The sequence below is a fragment of the Convolutriloba macropyga genome, unplaced genomic scaffold, assembly GCF_964194025.1.
Source record: "Convolutriloba macropyga unplaced genomic scaffold, txConMacr16.3 SCAFFOLD_508, whole genome shotgun sequence".
Lineage (NCBI taxonomy): Eukaryota > Metazoa > Xenacoelomorpha > Acoela > Convolutidae > Convolutriloba > Convolutriloba macropyga.
The window spans coordinates 7,501-25,000 of NW_027450141.1; the positions used below are offsets into that span (position 1 = coordinate 7,501).

Below are 17,500 nucleotides of genomic sequence, written 5' to 3' on the forward strand. Positions count from 1 at the left end.
AGAGTGCGAGAAAAGCGCTCCCAAATGGCCTAACAGTGGCAGCCAATCAGAGTGCGAGAAAAGCGCTCCCAAATGGCCTAACAGTGGCAGCCAATCAGAGTGCGAGAAAAGCGCTCCCAAATGGCCTAACAGTGGCAGCCAATCAGAGTGCGAGAAAAGCGCTCCCAAATGGCCTAACAGTGGCAGCCAATCAGAGTGCGAGAAAAGCGCTCCCAAATGGCCTAACAGTGGCAGCCAATCAGAGTGCGAGAAAAGCGCTCCCAAATGGCCTAACAGTGGCAGCCAATCAGAGTGCGAGAAAAGCGCTCCCAAATGGCCTAACAGTGGCAGCCAATCAGAGTGCGAGAAAAGCGCTCCCAAATGGCCTAACAGTGGCAGCCAATCAGAGTGCGAGAAAAGCGCTCCCAAATGGCCTAACAGTGGCAGCCAATCAGAGTGCGAGAAAAGCGCTCCCAAATGGCCTAACAGTGGCAGCCAATCAGAGTGCGAGAAAAGCGCTCCCAAATGGCCTAACAGTGGCAGCCAATCAGAGTGCGAGAAAAGCGCTCCCAAATGGCCTAACAGTGGCAGCCAATCAGAGTGCGAGAAAAGCGCTCCCAAATGGCCTAACAGTGGCAGCCAATCAGAGTGCGAGAAAAGCGCTCCCAAATGGCCTAACAGTGGCAGCCAATCAGAGTGCGAGAAAAGCGCTCCCAAATGGCCTAACAGTGGCAGCCAATCAGAGTGCGAGAAAAGCGCTCCCAAATGGCCTAACAGTGGCAGCCAATCAGAGTGCGAGAAAAGCGCTCCCAAATGGCCTAACAGTGGCAGCCAATCAGAGTGCGAGAAAAGCGCTCCCAAATGGCCTAACAGTGGCAGCCAATCAGAGTGCGAGAAAAGCGCTCCCAAATGGCCTAACAGTGGCAGCCAATCAGAGTGCGAGAAAAGCGCTCCCAAATGGCCTAACAGTGGCAGCCAATCAGAGTGCGAGAAAAGCGCTCCCAAATGGCCTAACAGTGGCAGCCAATCAGAGTGCGAGAAAAGCGCTCCCAAATGGCCTAACAGTGGCAGCCAATCAGAGTGCGAGAAAAGCGCTCCCAAATGGCCTAACAGTGGCAGCCAATCAGAGTGCGAGAAAAGCGCTCCCAAATGGCCTAACAGTGGCAGCCAGCTAGAGCTAGCTTAAGTTAGCTTGGGTTAGCTTGAGTTAGCTTTAATTAGCTTTAATTAGCTTAAGCTAGCTTAAGTTAGCTTGGGTTAGCTTGAGTTAGCTTGAGCTAGCTTGAGTTAGCTTGAATTAGCTTGAGTTAGCTTGAATTAGCTTGAGTTAGCTTGAGTTAGCTTGAATTAGCTTGAGTTAGCTTGAGTTAGCTCGGGTTAGCTTGAGTTTGACTTCATTAACCCAAGTTAGCTTGGGTTAACTTCATTAAGTTAGCTTGAACTAGCTTGAGTTAGCTTGAGTTAGCTTGAGTTAGCTAGCTTGAATTAGCTTGAGTTAGCTTGAGTTAGCTTGAATTAGCTTGAGTTAGCTTGAGTTAGCTCGGGTTAGCTTGAGTTTGACTTCATTAACCCAAGTTAGCTTGGGTTAACTTCATTAAGTTAGCTTGAACTAGCTTGAGTTAGCTTGAGTTAGCTTGAGTTAGCTTGAGTTAGCTTGAGTTAGCTTGTCTTAGCTTTAGCTAGCTTGAGTTAGCTTGAACTAGCTTTAGCTACCTTGAGTTAGCTTGAGTTAGCTCGGGTTAGCTTGAGTTAGCTTGAGTTAGCTTGAGTTAGCTTTAGCTAGCTTGAGTTAGCTTGAGTTAGCTTGAGTTAGCTTGAGTTAGCTTGAATTAGCTTGAGTTAGCTTGAGTTAGCTTTAGCTAGCTTGGGTTAGCTTGAGCTAGCTTGAGTTAGCTCGGGTTAGCTTGAGTTAGCTTGAGTTAGCTTTAGCTAGCTTGAGTTAGCTTGAGTTAGCTTGAGTTAGCTTGAGTTAGCTTTAGCTAGCTTGAGTTAGCTTGAACTAGCTTGAGTTAGTTTGAGCTAGCTTGAGTTAGCTTGAGTTAGCTTGAGTTAGCTTTAGCTAGCTTGAGTTAGCTTGAACTAGCTTTAGTTAGCTTGAGTTAGCTTGAGTTAGCTTGAGTTAGCTTGAGTTAGCTTGTCTTAGCTTTAGCTAGCTTGAGTTAGCTTGAACTAGCTTTAGCTACCTTGAGTTAGCTTGAGTTAGCTCGGGTTAGCTTGAGTTAGCTTGAGTTAGCTTGAGTTAGCTTTAGCTAGCTTGAGTTAGCTTGAGTTAGCTTGAGTTAGCTTGAACTAGCTTGAGTTAGCTTGAGTTAGCTTGAGTTAGCTTGAGTTAGCTTGAGTTAGCTTGAGTTAGCTTGTCTTAGCTTTAGCTAGCTTGAGTTAGCTTGAACTAGCTTTAGCTACCTTGAGTTAGCTTGAGTTAGCTCGGGTTAGCTTGAGTTAGCTTGAGTTAGCTTGAGTTAGCTTTAGCTAGCTTGAGTTAGCTTGAGTTAGCTTGAGTTAGCTTGAGTTAGCTTGAATTAGCTTGAGTTAGCTTGAGTTAGCTTTAGCTAGCTTGGGTTAGCTTGAGCTAGCTTGAGTTAGCTCGGGTTAGCTTGAGTTAGCTTGAGTTAGCTTTAGCTAGCTTGAGTTAGCTTGAGTTAGCTTGAGTTAGCTTGAGTTAGCTTTAGCTAGCTTGAGTTAGCTTGAACTAGCTTGAGTTAGCTTGAGCTAGCTTGAGTTAGCTTGAGTTAGCTTGAGTTAGCTTTAGCTAGCTTGAGTTAGCTTGAACTAGCTTGAGTTAGCTTGAGTTAGCTTGAGTTAGCTTGTCTTAGCTTTAGCTAGCTTGAGCTAGCTTGAACTAGCTTTAGCTACCTTGAGTTAGCTTGAGTTAGCTCGGGTTAGCTTGAGTTAGCTTGAGTTAGCTTGAGTTAGCTTTAGCTAGCTTGAGTTAGCTTGAGTTAGCTTGAGTTAGCTTGAACTAGCTTGAGTTAGCTTGAGTTAGCTTGAGTTAGCTTGAGTTAGCTTGAGTTAGCTTGTCTTAGCTTTAGCTAGCTTGAGTTAGCTTGAACTAGCTTTAGCTACCTTGAGTTAGCTTGAGTTAGCTCGGGTTAGCTTGAGTTAGCTTGAGTTAGCTTGAGTTAGCTTTAGCTAGCTTGAGTTAGCTTGAGTTAGCTTGAGTTAGCTTGAGTTAGCTTGAATTAGCTTGAGTTAGCTTGAGTTAGCTTTAGCTAGCTTGGGTTAGCTTGAGCTAGCTTGAGTTAGCTCGGGTTAGCTTGAGTTAGCTTGAGTTAGCTTTAGCTAGCTTGAGTTAGCTTGAGTTAGCTTGAGTTAGCTTGAGTTAGCTTTAGCTAGCTTGAGTTAGCTTGAACTAGCTTGAGTTAGCTTGAGCTAGCTTGAGTTAGCTTGAGTTAGCTTGAGTTAGCTTTAGCTAGCTTGAGTTAGCTTGAACTAGCTTGAGTTAGCTTGAGTTAGCTTGAGTTAGCTTGTCTTAGCTTTAGCTAGCTTGAGCTAGCTTGAACTAGCTTTAGCTACCTTGAGTTAGCTTGAGTTAGCTCGGGTTAGCTTGAGTTAGCTTGAGTTAGCTTGAGTTAGCTTTAGCTAGCTTGAGTTAGCTTGAGTTAGCTTGAGTTAGCTTGAACTAGCTTGAGTTAGCTTGAGTTAGCTTGAGTTAGCTTGAGTTAGCTTGAGTTAGCTTGTCTTAGCTTTAGCTAGCTTGAGTTAGCTTGAACTAGCTTTAGCTACCTTGAGTTAGCTTGAGTTAGCTCGGGTTAGCTTGAGTTAGCTTGAGTTAGCTTGAGTTAGCTTTAGCTAGCTTGAGTTAGCTTGAGTTAGCTTGAGTTAGCTTGAGTTAGCTTGAATTAGCTTGAGTTAGCTTGAGTTAGCTTTAGCTAGCTTGGGTTAGCTTGAGCTAGCTTGAGTTAGCTCGGGTTAGCTTGAGTTAGCTTGAGTTAGCTTTAGCTAGCTTGAGTTAGCTTGAGTTAGCTTGAGTTAGCTTGAGTTAGCTTTAGCTAGCTTGAGTTAGCTTGAACTAGCTTGAGTTAGCTTGAGCTAGCTTGAGTTAGCTTGAGTTAGCTTGAGTTAGCTTTAGCTAGCTTGAGTTAGCTTGAACTAGCTTGAGTTAGCTTGAGTTAGCTTGAGTTAGCTTGTCTTAGCTTTAGCTAGCTTGAGCTAGCTTGAACTAGCTTTAGCTACCTTGAGTTAGCTTGAGTTAGCTCGGGTTAGCTTGAGTTAGCTTGAGTTAGCTTGAGTTAGCTTTAGCTAGCTTGAGTTAGCTTGAGTTAGCTTGAGTTAGCTTGAACTAGCTTGAGTTAGCTTGAGTTAGCTTGAGTTAGCTTGAGTTAGCTTGAGTTAGCTTGTCTTAGCTTTAGCTAGCTTGAGTTAGCTTGAACTAGCTTTAGCTACCTTGAGTTAGCTTGAGTTAGCTCGGGTTAGCTTGAGTTAGCTTGAGTTAGCTTGAGTTAGCTTTAGCTAGCTTGAGTTAGCTTGAGTTAGCTTGAGTTAGCTTGAGTTAGCTTGAATTAGCTTGAGTTAGCTTGAGTTAGCTTTAGCTAGCTTGGGTTAGCTTGAGCTAGCTTGAGTTAGCTCGGGTTAGCTTGAGTTAGCTTGAGTTAGCTTTAGCTAGCTTGAGTTAGCTTGAGTTAGCTTGAGTTAGCTTGAGTTAGCTTTAGCTAGCTTGAGTTAGCTTGAACTAGCTTGAGTTAGCTTGAGCTAGCTTGAGTTAGCTTGAGTTAGCTTGAGTTAGCTTTAGCTAGCTTGAGTTAGCTTGAACTAGCTTGAGTTAGCTTGAGCTAGCTTGAGTTAGCTTGAGTTAGCTTGAGTTAGCTTTAGCTAGCTTGAGTTAGCTTGAACTAGCTTGAGTTAGCTTGAGTTAGCTTGAGTTAGCTTGAGTTAGCTTGTCTTAGCTTTAGCTAGCTTGAGCTAGCTTGAACTAGCTTTAGCTACCTTGAGTTAGCTTGAGTTAGCTCGGGTTAGCTTGAGTTAGCTTGAGTTAGCTTGAGTTAGCTTGAGCTAGCTTGAGTTAGCTTGAGTTAGCTTGAGTTAGCTTTAGCTAGCTTGAGTTAGCTTGAACTAGCTTGAGTTAGCTTGAGCTAGCTTGAGTTAGCTTGAGTTAGCTTGAGTTAGCTTTAGCTAGCTTGAGTTAGCTTGAACTAGCTTGAGTTAGCTTGAGTTAGCTTGAGTTAGCTTGAGTTAGCTTGAATTAGCTTGAGTTAGCTTGAGTTAGCTTTAGCTAGCTTGGGTTAGCTTGAGCTAGCTTGAGTTAGCTCGGGTTAGCTTGAGTTAGCTTGAGTTAGCTTTAGCTAGCTTGAGTTAGCTTGAGTTAGCTTGAGTTAGCTTGAGTTAGCTTTAGCTAGCTTGAGTTAGCTTGAGCTAGCTGAGTTAGCTTGAGTTAGCTAGCTTGAGCTTGAGCTAGCTAGCTAGCTTGAGCTTGAGCTAGCTAGCTCGCTTGAGCTTGAGCTTGAGCTAGCTAGCTTGAGCTTGAGCTAGCTAGCTAGCTTGAGCTTGAGCTTGAGCTAGCTGGCTTGAGCTTGAGCTAGCTAGCTTGAGCTTGAGCTAGCTAGCTAGCTAGCTTGAGCTTGAGCTTGAGCTAGCTAGCTAGCTTGAGCTAGCTATCTAGCTTGAGCTTGAGCTAGCTAGCTAGCTTGAGCTTGAGCTTGAGCTTGAGCTAGCTGGCTTGAGCTTGAGCTAGCTAGCTTGAGCTTGAGCTAGCTAGCTAGCTTGAGCTTGAGCTTGAGCTAGCTGGCTTGAGCTTGAGCTAGCTAGCTTGAGCTTGAGCTAGCTAGCTAGCTTGAGCTTGAGCTTGAGCTAGCTAGCTAGCTAGCTTGAGCTTGAGCTTGAGCTTGAGCTAGCTAGCTTGAGCTTGAGCTAGCTAGCTAGCTTGAGCTTGAGCTTGAGCTAGCTAGCTTGAGCTTGAGCTTGAGCTAGCTAGCTTGAGCTTGAGCTTGAGCTAGCTAGCTTGAGCTTGAGCTTGAGCTAGCTAGCTTGAGCTTGAGCTTGAGCTAGCTAGCTAGCTAGCTTGAGCTTGAGCTAGCTAGCTTGAGCTTGAGCTAGCTAGCTAGCTTGAGATTGAGCTTGAGCTAGCTGGCTTGAGCTTGAGCTAGCTAGCTTGAGCTTGAGCTAGCTAGCTTGAGCTTGAGCTAGCTAGCTAGCTTGAACTTGAGCTAGCTAGCTAGCTTGAGCTTGAGCTTGAGCTAGCTAGCTAGCTTGAGCTTGAGCTTGAGCTAGCTGGCTTGAGCTTGAGCTAGCTAGCTTGAGCTTGAGCTAGCTAGCTTGAGCTTGAGCTAGCTAGCTAGCTTGAACTTGAGCTAGCTAGCTAGCTTGAGCTTGAGCTAGCTAGCTAGCTTGAGCTTGAGCTAGCTAGCTAGCTTGAGCTTGAGCTTGAGCTAGCTAGCTTGAGCTTGAGCTTGAGCTAGCTAGCTAGCTTGAGCTTGAGCTAGCTAGCTTGAGCTTGAGCTAGCTAGCTTGAGCTTGAGCTAGCTAGCTAGCTTGAGCTTGAGCTAGCTAGCTAGCTTGAACTTGAGCTAGCTAGCTAGCTTGAGCTTGAGCTAGCTAGCTAGCTTGAGCTAGCTAGCTAGCTTGAGCTTGAGCTTGAGCTAGCTAGCTTGAGCTTGAGCTAGCTAGCTAGCTTGAGCTTGAGCTAGCTAGCTAGCTTGAGCTTGAGCTAGCTAGCTAGCTTGAGCTTGAGCTTGAGCTAGCTAGCTTGAGCTTGAGCTTGAGCTAGCTAGCTAGCTTGAGCTTGAGCTAGCTAGCTTGAGCTTGAGCTAGCTAGCTTGAGCTTGAGCTAGCTAGCAAGCTTGTGCTTGAGCTAGCTAGCTAGCTTGAGCTTGAGCTTGAGCTAGCTAGCTTGAGCTTGAGCTAGCTAGCTTGAGCTTGAGCTAGCTAGCTTGAGCTTGAGCTAGCTAGCAAGCTTGTGCTTGAGCTAGCTAGCTAGCTTGAGCTTGAGCTTGAGCTAGCTGGCTTGAGCTTGAGCTAGCTAGCTTGAGCTTGAGCTAGCTAGCTTGAGCTTGACCTAGCTAGCTAGCTTGAACTTGAGCTAGCTAGCTAGCTTGAGCTTGAGCTAGCTAGCTAGCTTGAGCTTGAGCTAGCTAGCTAGCTTGAGCTTGAGCTTGAGCTAGCTAGCTTGAGCTTGAGCTTGAGCTAGCTAGCTAGCTTGAGCTTGAGCTAGCTAGCTTGAGCTTGAGCTAGCTAGCTTGAGCTTGAGCTAGCTAGCTAGCTTGAGCTTGAGCTAGCTAGCTAGCTTGAACTTGAGCTAGCTAGCTAGCTTGAGTTTGAGCTAGCTAGCTTGAGCTTGAGCTAGCTAGCTTGAGCTTGAGCTAGCTAGCTAGCTTGAACTTGAGCTAGCTAGCTAGCTTGAGCTTGAGCTAGCTAGCTAGCTTGAGCTTGAGCTAGCTAGCTAGCTTGAGCTTGAGCTTGAGCTAGCTAGCTTGAGCTTGAGCTTGAGCTAGCTAGCTAGCTTGAGCTTGAGCTAGCTAGCTTGAGCTTGAGCTAGCTAGCTTGAGCTTGAGCTAGCTAGCTAGCTTGAGCTTGAGCTAGCTAGCTAGCTTGAACTTGAGCTAGCTAGCTAGCTTGAGCTTGAGCTAGCTAGCTTGAGCTTGAGCTAGCTAGCTAGCTTGAGCTTGAGCTTGAGCTAGCTAGCTAGCTAGCTTGAGCTTGAGCTTGAGCTTGAGCTAGCTAGCTTGAGCTTGAGCTAGCTAGCTAGCTTGAGCTTGGGCTTGAGCTAGCTAGCTTGATCTTGAGCTTGAGCTAGCTAGCTTGAGCTTGAGCTTGAGCTAGCTAGCTTGAGCTTGAGCTTGAGCTAGCTAGCTTGAGCTTGAGCTTGAGCTAGCTAGCTAGCTAGCTTGAGCTTGAGCTAGCTAGCTTGAGCTTGAGCTAGCTAGCTAGCTTGAGCTTGAGCTTGAGCTAGCTGGCTTGAGCTTGAGCTAGCTAGCTTGAGCTTGAGCTAGCTAGCTTGAGCTTGAGCTAGCTAGCTAGCTTGAACTTGAGCTAGCTAGCTAGCTTGAGCTTGAGCTTGAGCTTGAGCTAGCTAGCTAGCTTGAGCTTGAGCTTGAGCTAGCTGGCTTGAGCTTGAGCTAGCTAGCTTGAGCTTGAGCTAGCTAGCTTGAGCTTGAGCTAGCTAGCTAGCTTGAACTTGAGCTAGCTAGCTAGCTTGAGCTTGAGCTAGCTAGCTAGCTTGAGCTTGAGCTAGCTAGCTAGCTTGAGCTTGAGCTTGAGCTAGCTAGCTTGAGCTTGAGCTTGAGCTAGCTAGCTAGCTTGAGCTTGAGCTAGCTAGCTTGAGCTTGAGCTAGATAGCTTGAGCTTGAGCTAGCTAGCTAGCTTGAGCTTGAGCTAGCTAGCTAGCTTGAACTTGAGCTAGCTAGCTAGCTTGAGCTTGAGCTAGCTAGCTAGCTTGAGCTAGCTAGCTAGCTTGAGCTTGAGCTTGAGCTAGCTAGCTTGAGCTTGAGCTAGCTAGCTAGCTTGAGCTTGAGCTAGCTAGCTAGCTTGAGCTTGAGCTAGCTAGCTAGCTTGAGCTTGAGCTTGAGCTAGCTAGCTTGAGCTTGAGCTTGAGCTAGCTAGCTAGCTTGAGCTTGAGCTAGCTAGCTTGAGCTTGAGCTAGCTAGCTTGAGCTTGAGCTAGCTAGCAAGCTTGTGCTTGAGCTAGCTAGCTAGCTTGAGCTTGAGCTTGAGCTAGCTAGCTTGAGCTTGAGCTAGCTAGCTTGAGCTTGAGCTAGCTAGCTTGAGCTTGAGCTAGCTAGCAAGCTTGTGCTTGAGCTAGCTAGCTAGCTTGAGCTTGAGCTTGAGCTAGCTGGCTTGAGCTTGAGCTAGCTAGCTTGAGCTTGAGCTAGCTAGCTTGAGCTTGAGCTAGCTAGCTAGCTTGAACTTGAGCTAGCTAGCTAGCTTGAGCTTGAGCTAGCTAGCTAGCTTGAGCTTGAGCTAGCTAGCTAGCTTGAGCTTGAGCTTGAGCTAGCTAGCTTGAGCTTGAGCTTGAGCTAGCTAGCTAGCTTGAGCTTGAGCTAGCTAGCTTGAGCTTGAGCTAGCTAGCTTGAGCTTGAGCTAGCTAGCTAGCTTGAGCTTGAGCTAGCTAGCTAGCTTGAACTTGAGCTAGCTAGCTAGCTTGAGTTTGAGCTAGCTAGCTTGAGCTTGAGCTAGCTAGCTTGAGCTTGAGCTAGCTAGCTAGCTTGAACTTGAGCTAGCTAGCTAGCTTGAGCTTGAGCTAGCTAGCTAGCTTGAGCTTGAGCTAGCTAGCTAGCTTGAGCTTGAGCTTGAGCTAGCTAGCTTGAGCTTGAGCTTGAGCTAGCTAGCTAGCTTGAGCTTGAGCTAGCTAGCTTGAGCTTGAGCTAGCTAGCTTGAGCTTGAGCTAGCTAGCTAGCTTGAGCTTGAGCTAGCTAGCTAGCTTGAACTTGAGCTAGCTAGCTAGCTTGAGCTTGAGCTAGCTAGCTAGCTTGAGCTAGCTAGCTAGCTTGAGCTTGAGCTTGAGCTTGAGCTAGCTAGCTTGAGCTTGAGCTAGCTAGCTAGCTTGAGCTTGAGCTAGCTAGCTAGCTTGAGCTTGAGCTAGCTAGCTAGCTTGAGCTTGAGCTTGAGCTAGCTAGCTTGAGCTTGAGCTTGAGCTAGCTAGCTAGCTTGAGCTTGAGCTAGCTAGCTAGCTTGAGCTTGAGCTTGAGCTAGCTAGCTTGAGCTTGAGCTTGAGCTAGCTAGCTAGCTTGAGCTTGAGCTAGCTAGCTTGAGCTTGAGCTAGCTAGCTAGCTTGTGCTTGAGCTAGCTAGCTAGCTTGAGCTTGAGCTTGAGCTAGCTGGCTTGAGCTTGAGCTAGCTAGCTTGAGCTTGAGCTAGCTAGCTTGAGCTTGAGCTAGCTAGCTAGCTTGAACTTGAGCTAGCTAGCTAGCTTGAGCTTGAGCTAGCTAGCTAGCTTGAGCTTGAGCTAGCTAGCTAGCTTGAGCTTGAGCTTGAGCTAGCTAGCTTGAGCTTGAGCTTGAGCTAGCTAGCTAGCTTGAGCTTGAGCTAGCTAGCTTGAGCTTGAGCTAGCTAGCTTGAGCTTGAGCTAGCTAGCTAGCTTGAGCTTGAGCTAGCTAGCTAGCTTGAACTTGAGCTAGCTAGCTAGCTTGAGCTTGAGCTAGCTAGCTAGCTTGAGCTAGCTAGCTAGCTTGAGCTTGAGCTTGAGCTAGCTAGCTTGAGCTTGAGCTAGCTAGCTAGCTTGAGCTTGAGCTAGCTAGCTAGCTTGAGCTTGAGCTAGCTAGCTAGCTTGAGCTTGAGCTTGAGCTAGCTAGCTTGAGCTTGAGCTTGAGCTAGCTAGCTAGCTTGAGCTTGAGCTAGCTAGCTTGAGCTTGAGCTAGCTAGCTTGAGCTTGAGCTAGCTAGCAAGCTTGTGCTTGAGCTAGCTAGCTAGCTTGAGCTTGAGCTTGAGCTAGCTAGCTTGAGCTTGAGCTAGCTAGCTTGAGCTTGAGCTAGCTAGCTTGAGCTTGAGCTAGCTAGCAAGCTTGTGCTTGAGCTAGCTAGCTAGCTTGAGCTTGAGCTTGAGCTAGCTGGCTTGAGCTTGAGCTAGCTAGCTTGAGCTTGAGCTAGCTAGCTTGAGCTTGAGCTAGCTAGCTAGCTTGAACTTGAGCTAGCTAGCTAGCTTGAGCTTGAGCTAGCTAGCTAGCTTGAGCTTGAGCTAGCTAGCTAGCTTGAGCTTGAGCTTGAGCTAGCTAGCTTGAGCTTGAGCTTGAGCTAGCTAGCTAGCTGGAGCTTGAGCTAGCTAGCTTGAGCTTGAGCTAGCTAGCTTGAGCTTGAGCTAGCTAGCTAGCTTGAGCTTGAGCTAGCTAGCTAGCTTGAACTTGAGCTAGCTAGCTAGCTTGAGTTTGAGCTAGCTAGCTTGAGCTTGAGCTAGCTAGCTTGAGCTTGAGCTAGCTAGCTAGCTTGAACTTGAGCTAGCTAGCTAGCTTGAGCTTGAGCTAGCTAGCTAGCTTGAGCTTGAGCTAGCTAGCTAGCTTGAGCTTGAGCTTGAGCTAGCTAGCTTGAGCTTGAGCTTGAGCTAGCTAGCTAGCTTGAGCTTGAGCTAGCTAGCTTGAGCTTGAGCTAGCTAGCTTGAGCTTGAGCTAGCTAGCTAGCTTGAGCTTGAGCTAGCTAGCTAGCTTGAACTTGAGCTAGCTAGCTAGCTTGAGCTTGAGCTAGCTAGCTAGCTTGAGCTAGCTAGCTAGCTTGAGCTTGAGCTTGAGCTTGAGCTAGCTAGCTTGAGCTTGAGCTAGCTAGCTAGCTTGAGCTTGAGCTAGCTAGCCAGCTTGAGCTTGAGCTAGCTAGCTAGCTTGAGCTTGAGCTTGAGCTAGCTAGCTTGAGCTTGAGCTTGAGCTAGCTAGCTAGCTTGAGCTTGAGCTAGCTAGCTAGCTTGAGCTTGAGCTTGAGCTAGCTAGCTTGAGCTTGAGCTTGAGCTAGCTAGCTAGCTTGAGCTTGAGCTAGCTAGCTTGAGCTTGAGCTAGCTAGCTTGAGATTGAGCTAGCTAGCTAGCTTGTGCTTGAGCTAGCTAGCTAGCTTGAGCTTGAGCTTGAGCTAGCTGGCTTGAGCTTGAGCTAGCTAGCTTGAGCTTGAGCTAGCTAGCTTGAGCTTGAGCTAGCTAGCTAGCTTGAACTTGAGCTAGCTAGCTAGCTTGAGCTTGAGCTTGAGCTAGCTAGCTAGCTTGAGCTTGAGCTAGCTAGCTAGCTTGAGCTTGAGCTTGAGCTAGCTAGCTTGAGCTTGAGCTTGAGCTAGCTAGCTAGCTTGAGCTTGAGCTAGCTAGCTTGAGCTTGAGCTAGCTAGCTTGAGCTTGAGCTAGCTAGCTAGCTTGAGCTTGAGCTAGCTAGCTAGCTTGAACTTGAGCTAGCTAGCTAGCTTGAGCTTGAGCTAGCTAGCTAGCTTGAGCTAGCTAGCTAGCTTGAGCTTGAGCTTGAGCTTGAGCTAGCTAGCTTGAGCTTGAGCTAGCTAGCTAGCTTGAGCTTGAGCTAGCTAGCTAGCTTGAGCTTGAGCTAGCTAGCTAGCTTGAGCTTGAGCTTGAGCTAGCTAGCTTGAGCTTGAGCTTGAGCTAGCTAGCTAGCTTGAGCTTGAGCTAGCTAGCTTGAGCTTGAGCTAGCTAGCTTGAGCTTGAGCTAGCTAGCTAGCTTGAGCTTGAGCTAGCTAGCTAGCTTGAGCTTGAGCTAGCTGGCTTGAGCTTGAGCTAGATAGCTTGAGCTTGAGCTAGCTAGCTAGCTTGAGCTAGCTAGCTAGAGCTCGACCTATGAAAAGCTGCGCAAACACTTATTCTATAATAATTGCGAAAATTAAAAATTTCACAAGTGAAAAGCTGCATAAACAGTAATTCTATGTGTGGGGCATTATTAGGGGGAGGTGTCTTGTCAAAATATGGCTGGACTAAAGACCTCAACCCAGATAGGGTGGAAGGCCCTATGATCGGTCTGTTACTAATCGGTGACCGATAAAGACCTGACCAAGGCCTGTAGTAAGCTTGGTTAGGCATTACAGGAGATAACACTAAGACCGAGGGGTCTTAGAGAGCCCTCTAGCGGGGCGAATAGAGCTAGATCGAGCCTTGGGAAAGCTAGATCGAGCAGGACTGAAGCTAAAGGATAGACCGAGAGGTCTGTCTGGTCCTCCTAGAGAGGCCAAGAGAAAGTACGAGAAGCCAACTAAAGCTTGATCGGGCCTTCAGCAAGCACGACCGAGCTGTACCGGAGCTAACACTAAGACCGAGGGGTCTTAGAGAGCCCTCTAGCGGGGCGAATAGAGCTAGATCGAGCCTTGGGAAAGCTAGATCGAGCAGGACTGAAGCTAAACGATAGACCGAGAGGTCTGTCTGGTCCTCCTAGAGAGGCCAAGAGAAAAAACGAGAAGCTAACTAAAGCTTGATCGGGCCTTCAGCAAGCACGACCGAGCTGTACCGGAGCTAACACTAAGACCGAGGGGTCTTAGAGAGCCCTCTAGCGGGGCGAATAGAGCTTGATCAAGCCTTGGGCAAGCTAGATCGAGCAGGACTGAAGCTAAGCAAGAGACCGAGAGGTCTGTCTGGTCCTCCTAGAGAGGCCAAGAGAAAGTACGAGAAGCCAACTAAAGCTTGATCGGGCCTTCAGCAAGCACGACCGAGCTGTACCGGAGCTAACACTAAGACCGAGGGGTCTTAGAGAGCCCTCTAGCGGGGCGAATAGAGCTAGATCGAGCCTTGGGAAAGCTAGATCGAGCAGGACTGAAGCTAAACGATAGACCGAGAGGTCTGTCTGGTCCTCCTAGAGAGGGCAAGAGAAAGTACGAGAAGCTAACTAAAGCTTGATCGCGCCTTCAGCAAGCACGATTGAGCAAGACCGGAGCTAACACTAAGACCGAAGTGTCTTAGAGAGCCCTCTGGTGGGGCGAATAGAGCTAGATCGAGCCTTGGGAAAGCTAGATCGAGTAAGATTGAAGCTGAAAGAGTGTCAGAGGAGCAAATGAACCTCCAAAAAGTGAAAATCAAATTTTAGAAAAAACACAAGTTAAATACTGCATGGACAGTATTTCTATGTGTGGGGCATTATTAGGGGGAGGTGTCTTGTCAAAATATGGCTGGACTAAAGACCTCAACCCGGATAGGGTGGAAGGCCCCATGATCGGTCTGTTACTAATCGGTGACCGATAAAGACCTGACCAAGGCCTGTAGTAAGCTTGGTTAGGCATTACAGGAGTTAACACTAAGACCGAGGGGTCTTAGAGAGCCCTCTAGCGGGGCGAATAGAGCTAGATCGAGCCTTGGGAAAGCTAGATCGAGCAGGACTGAAGCTAAGCAAGAGACCGAAAGGTCTGTCTGGTCCTCCTAGAGAGGCCAAGAGAAAGTACGAGAAGCTAACTAAAGCTTGATCAGGCCTTCAGCAAGCACGACCGAGCTGTACCGGAGCTAACACTAAGACCGAGGGGTCTTAGAGAGCCCTCTAGCAGGGCGAATAGATCTAGATCGAGCCTTGGGAAAGCTAGATCGAGCAGGACTGAAGCTAAACGATAGACCGAGAGGTCTGTCTGGTCCTCCTAGAGAGGCCAAGAGAAAGTACGAGAAGCTAACTAAAGCTTGATCGGGCCTTCAGCAAGCACGACCGAGCTGTACCGGAGCTAACACTAAGACCGAGGGGTCTTAGAGAGCCCTCTAGCAGGGCGAATAGAGCTAGATCGAGCCTTGGGAAAGCTAGATCAAGCAGGACTGAAGCTAAACGATAGACCGAGAGGTCTGTCTGGTCCTCCTAGAGAGGCCAAGAGAAAGTACGAGAATCTAACTAAAGCTTGATCGGGCCTTCAGCAAGCACGACCGAGCTGTACCGGAGCTAACACTAAGACCGAGGGGTCTTAGAGAGCCCTCTAGCAGGGCGAATAGAGCTAGATCGAGCCTTGGGCCATTACGTCATATGGCCAAGAGAGCATTTGAAGGCGAAACTTCTGCATGGGGAAGCTGCATCATGAACAAAAGTTTATATCGAGTATTATGTTGACGTTAGTAGGCCCTGGCCGAAAGCGCAGCATGTGAAAGGTATAGATAAAAGTTATCGTTGCAGTCAGTACTGTGTAGTTACTAGTAGCTGGATTTAAGCTCGAAGTGAGACACTGTTGGTGAAACTTCATCATGAGAACGTCACAAGCTGATCACGCTCTATGATATGACTAGTATTATGTTGCTTATAGTAGGCTAAGCGCAAGCCGAAACATCAACATGTGAAAGTCGTAGAATTTTGCGATCAAACTAGCCAACCGAATTGGTTGAAAAGCCCAATAAGTAAGCTAACTTGGGAGAGCTTGTTGGAAACCAAATGCTACTAGATTGGTCCAAATACATCCTTCAACAGGGGATCACTTGGCTCGCTTTACGAAGAGGAGCACAGCTATATGTGTTAATTCGGTATGAATCGCAAGATTTGTTTACCGACCTCTCTAACGCAAAAGGCGGTCTCGGCTTCGGCTGTTGACTGCGTCCGATTCAGGGTTATATAACTCTCGATTGAACACATTGATGTTCTATTGTTGGTGCTTCCAATAAAATTGGAACACTTAAAGCAGAACCGATTCAAATAATAGCATTCTGATCAATGATTGCATTCCTTGATCAAGAACTGCTGGAGTCATTGTGATGGCGAATTTTCTTCATAAGAAAATTGCAAAGAGACGGAACTTAATGAGACTAGTATTATGTTGTTTCTAGTAAGCGGAAGCTGAAACAGCAACATGTGAAAATCAAGTTTTGTTCAATGATCTCGAGGCGATAAGTACTATGAAGCAACTAGTAGCCTAAGCATGACTCAGATTTGAGACAGTCAAAAAGACTGGCGAAACTTCTTCACATGAAAGTTACATAGAGAACTACAAATGTATACAGCGAGTATTATGTTGTTTCTAGTAGGCGAAAGCTGAAACATCAACATGTGAAAGTTGTCTGCAAACTGTAGAACGATATGTGATTAGTACTGTGCTGTTACTAGTAGCCAGTCTGACTGTAGAAGCCAAGACAAAGGGAAACTAATGCATCTGAAAAGGACAAGTTATGGAAAGGTATGCACGATAAGTATTATGTTGTTTCTAGTAAGCGGCAGCTGAAACATCAACATGTGAACGTCGTTGTGTACAGTAACCTAGAACTATATAGTCCTTAGTAACGTGCATTTACTAGTACCTGTAATTGGTATTCAGACTCAGGCAGTTTGGAATAGTTTGGCAAAGATGCACCAGAGAAAACTGGGATTTGATACAGAAATTGTTGAATACAAGTATTATGCTGCTTCTAGTAGGTTGAATCCGAAACAATCAGCATGTGAAAATTGAAAACATTTCTGGTTCGAATTGTCACAAGTATTTGGTGATCTGAGTAGCCAAACTCACTACAACGCCAATTGAAGGCAAAAATTCTCAACGGGAAAAGCTATTCTCATTGAATGAGCTAACAAGACGAGTATTATGTTGCTTCTAGTAGGCGAAAGCCAAAACATCAACATGTGAAAGTCTTGCTGAACAAATTTAATGTTGTTGAGCTCAGTACCGTGTGAATTAGTAGCCATAATTGGCGAGCGAAAATTGAACTGGCGAAACTTCGTCTTTGGAAAATTGCAGATGCCGAGCACTTATTTTGCAACGAGTATTATGTTGACTGTAGTAAGCGAAAGCCGAAACAGCAACATGTGAAAGCTGTTGAAATTTGTGGTCATTTTGCAATAAGTACAAGGAGTGTAACTAGTAGCCAGGTCAAAATTTTGGGATAAGAATGAGCAAAAATTCTGCATGAGAACAGTTGAAATTATGAAACTAAATTACAAAGACTAGTATTATGTTGTTTCGAGTACGCGAAAGCGGAAACATCAACATGTGAACGTTTGTAACGAAGTTTCGTTAATTTTCAGCCTAGTACTGAGCAAGAACGAGTAGCCTCATCTCCAATCCCACGCAAAATGTAGTGAAATATGTGAGTGAACCTTATTCACGGTGAGGGTTTCCCGAGGTCTGTATTGCAGCGAGTATTATGTTGCTTCTAGTAAGCGAAAGCTGAAACAACAACATTTGAAAGTTGGAATTAATGACTGAATGGAAACTTCGACCTGTGTTTGATAGTAGTAGCGAACAAAAACTGCTGAATCGGTTTCTGTCTCATATTGGTCAGTGAACCAATTAAGAGACAATCAACTACATAACCTGAATTGGGCGAGAGAAACCCCCTTAACTTAAGCATATCAGTAAGGGGAGGAAAAGAAATCAACTGAGAATCCCTTAGTAATGGCGAATGAACAGGGAAAAGCTCATCGGGAAGAGAAATGGCAACATTTCTCGGTGTCCGGTATGGTTTGATGCTAGACTGGTGAATTTGTCCTGATGTCTACTGGAAAGTAGCATCAAAGAAGGTGAAAATCCTGTAAAGGTCATTTTCGATACCAGTCATAATGGCTCATTCCTATGAGTAGAGTTGTTTGAAAGTGCAACTCGAAGCTGGAGATATGTCTCTCCAAAAGCTAATTATAAAGCGAGACCGATAGTAAACAAGTACCGTGAGGGAAAGTTGAAAAGCACTCTGAAGAGAGAGTGAAAAGTACGTGAAACTGTTGAAGGGGAACTGGAGTGAGCGTTACCATACTCAATGCCTTGATATTATATTCTCGGCTACCGAGTAGTGTAGTTGTCGTCTTTTGGCAAATCTTGTTAATGAATCGAGCAGAAGTTTTCCTCGGAATTCTTCTTGTTGATTCTAAACAAAATGAGATAAATTGATCTTGATTGCCTGTCTGACCTCAACTTCCTATTCAATGCTCTCTACAGCCCGTCTTGAAACACGGACCAAGGAGTGTGAGTTGCTTGCAAGTGTTGTCGCTCATTGAAAGCGCACACGCGAAATGAAAGTGAACAGTGTAATTTTTATGAATTGCACTACTTTGTGTGGTGAGGGCGCCGATTCGGTGTCCCGCAACCACGGACGGTTTTGCTCTTATTGCATGACTGATCCAGAGCAAGTAGCACACGACCCGAAAGATGGTGATCTATGCTTGGGCAGGGCGAAGCCACGGGAAACCATGGTGGAAGCCCGAAGCGGTTCTGACGTGCAAATCGATCGTCTGACCTGAGCATAGGGCGAAAGACTAAT

The 17,500-nt window shown here is 46.4% G+C and overlaps 1 non-coding gene and 1 pseudogene across 1 annotated transcript in view; both read left to right on the plus strand.

Annotated features, from left to right (window-relative positions):
• The first annotated feature begins 14,717 nt into the window (after positions 1-14,717).
• Positions 14,718-14,869, plus strand: LOC142355655 (5.8S ribosomal RNA; annotated as a pseudogene).
• Positions 14,870-16,556: 1,687 nt separating this feature from the next.
• LOC142355651 (large subunit ribosomal RNA) overlaps positions 16,557-17,500 on the plus strand; it is a 3,522-nt gene continuing 2,578 nt past the window's right edge. Inside the window, exon 1 of the ribosomal RNA XR_012761278.1 lies at positions 16,557-17,500. This exon is cut by the window's right edge and continues 2,578 nt beyond it. This is a non-coding gene — a ribosomal RNA (large subunit ribosomal RNA).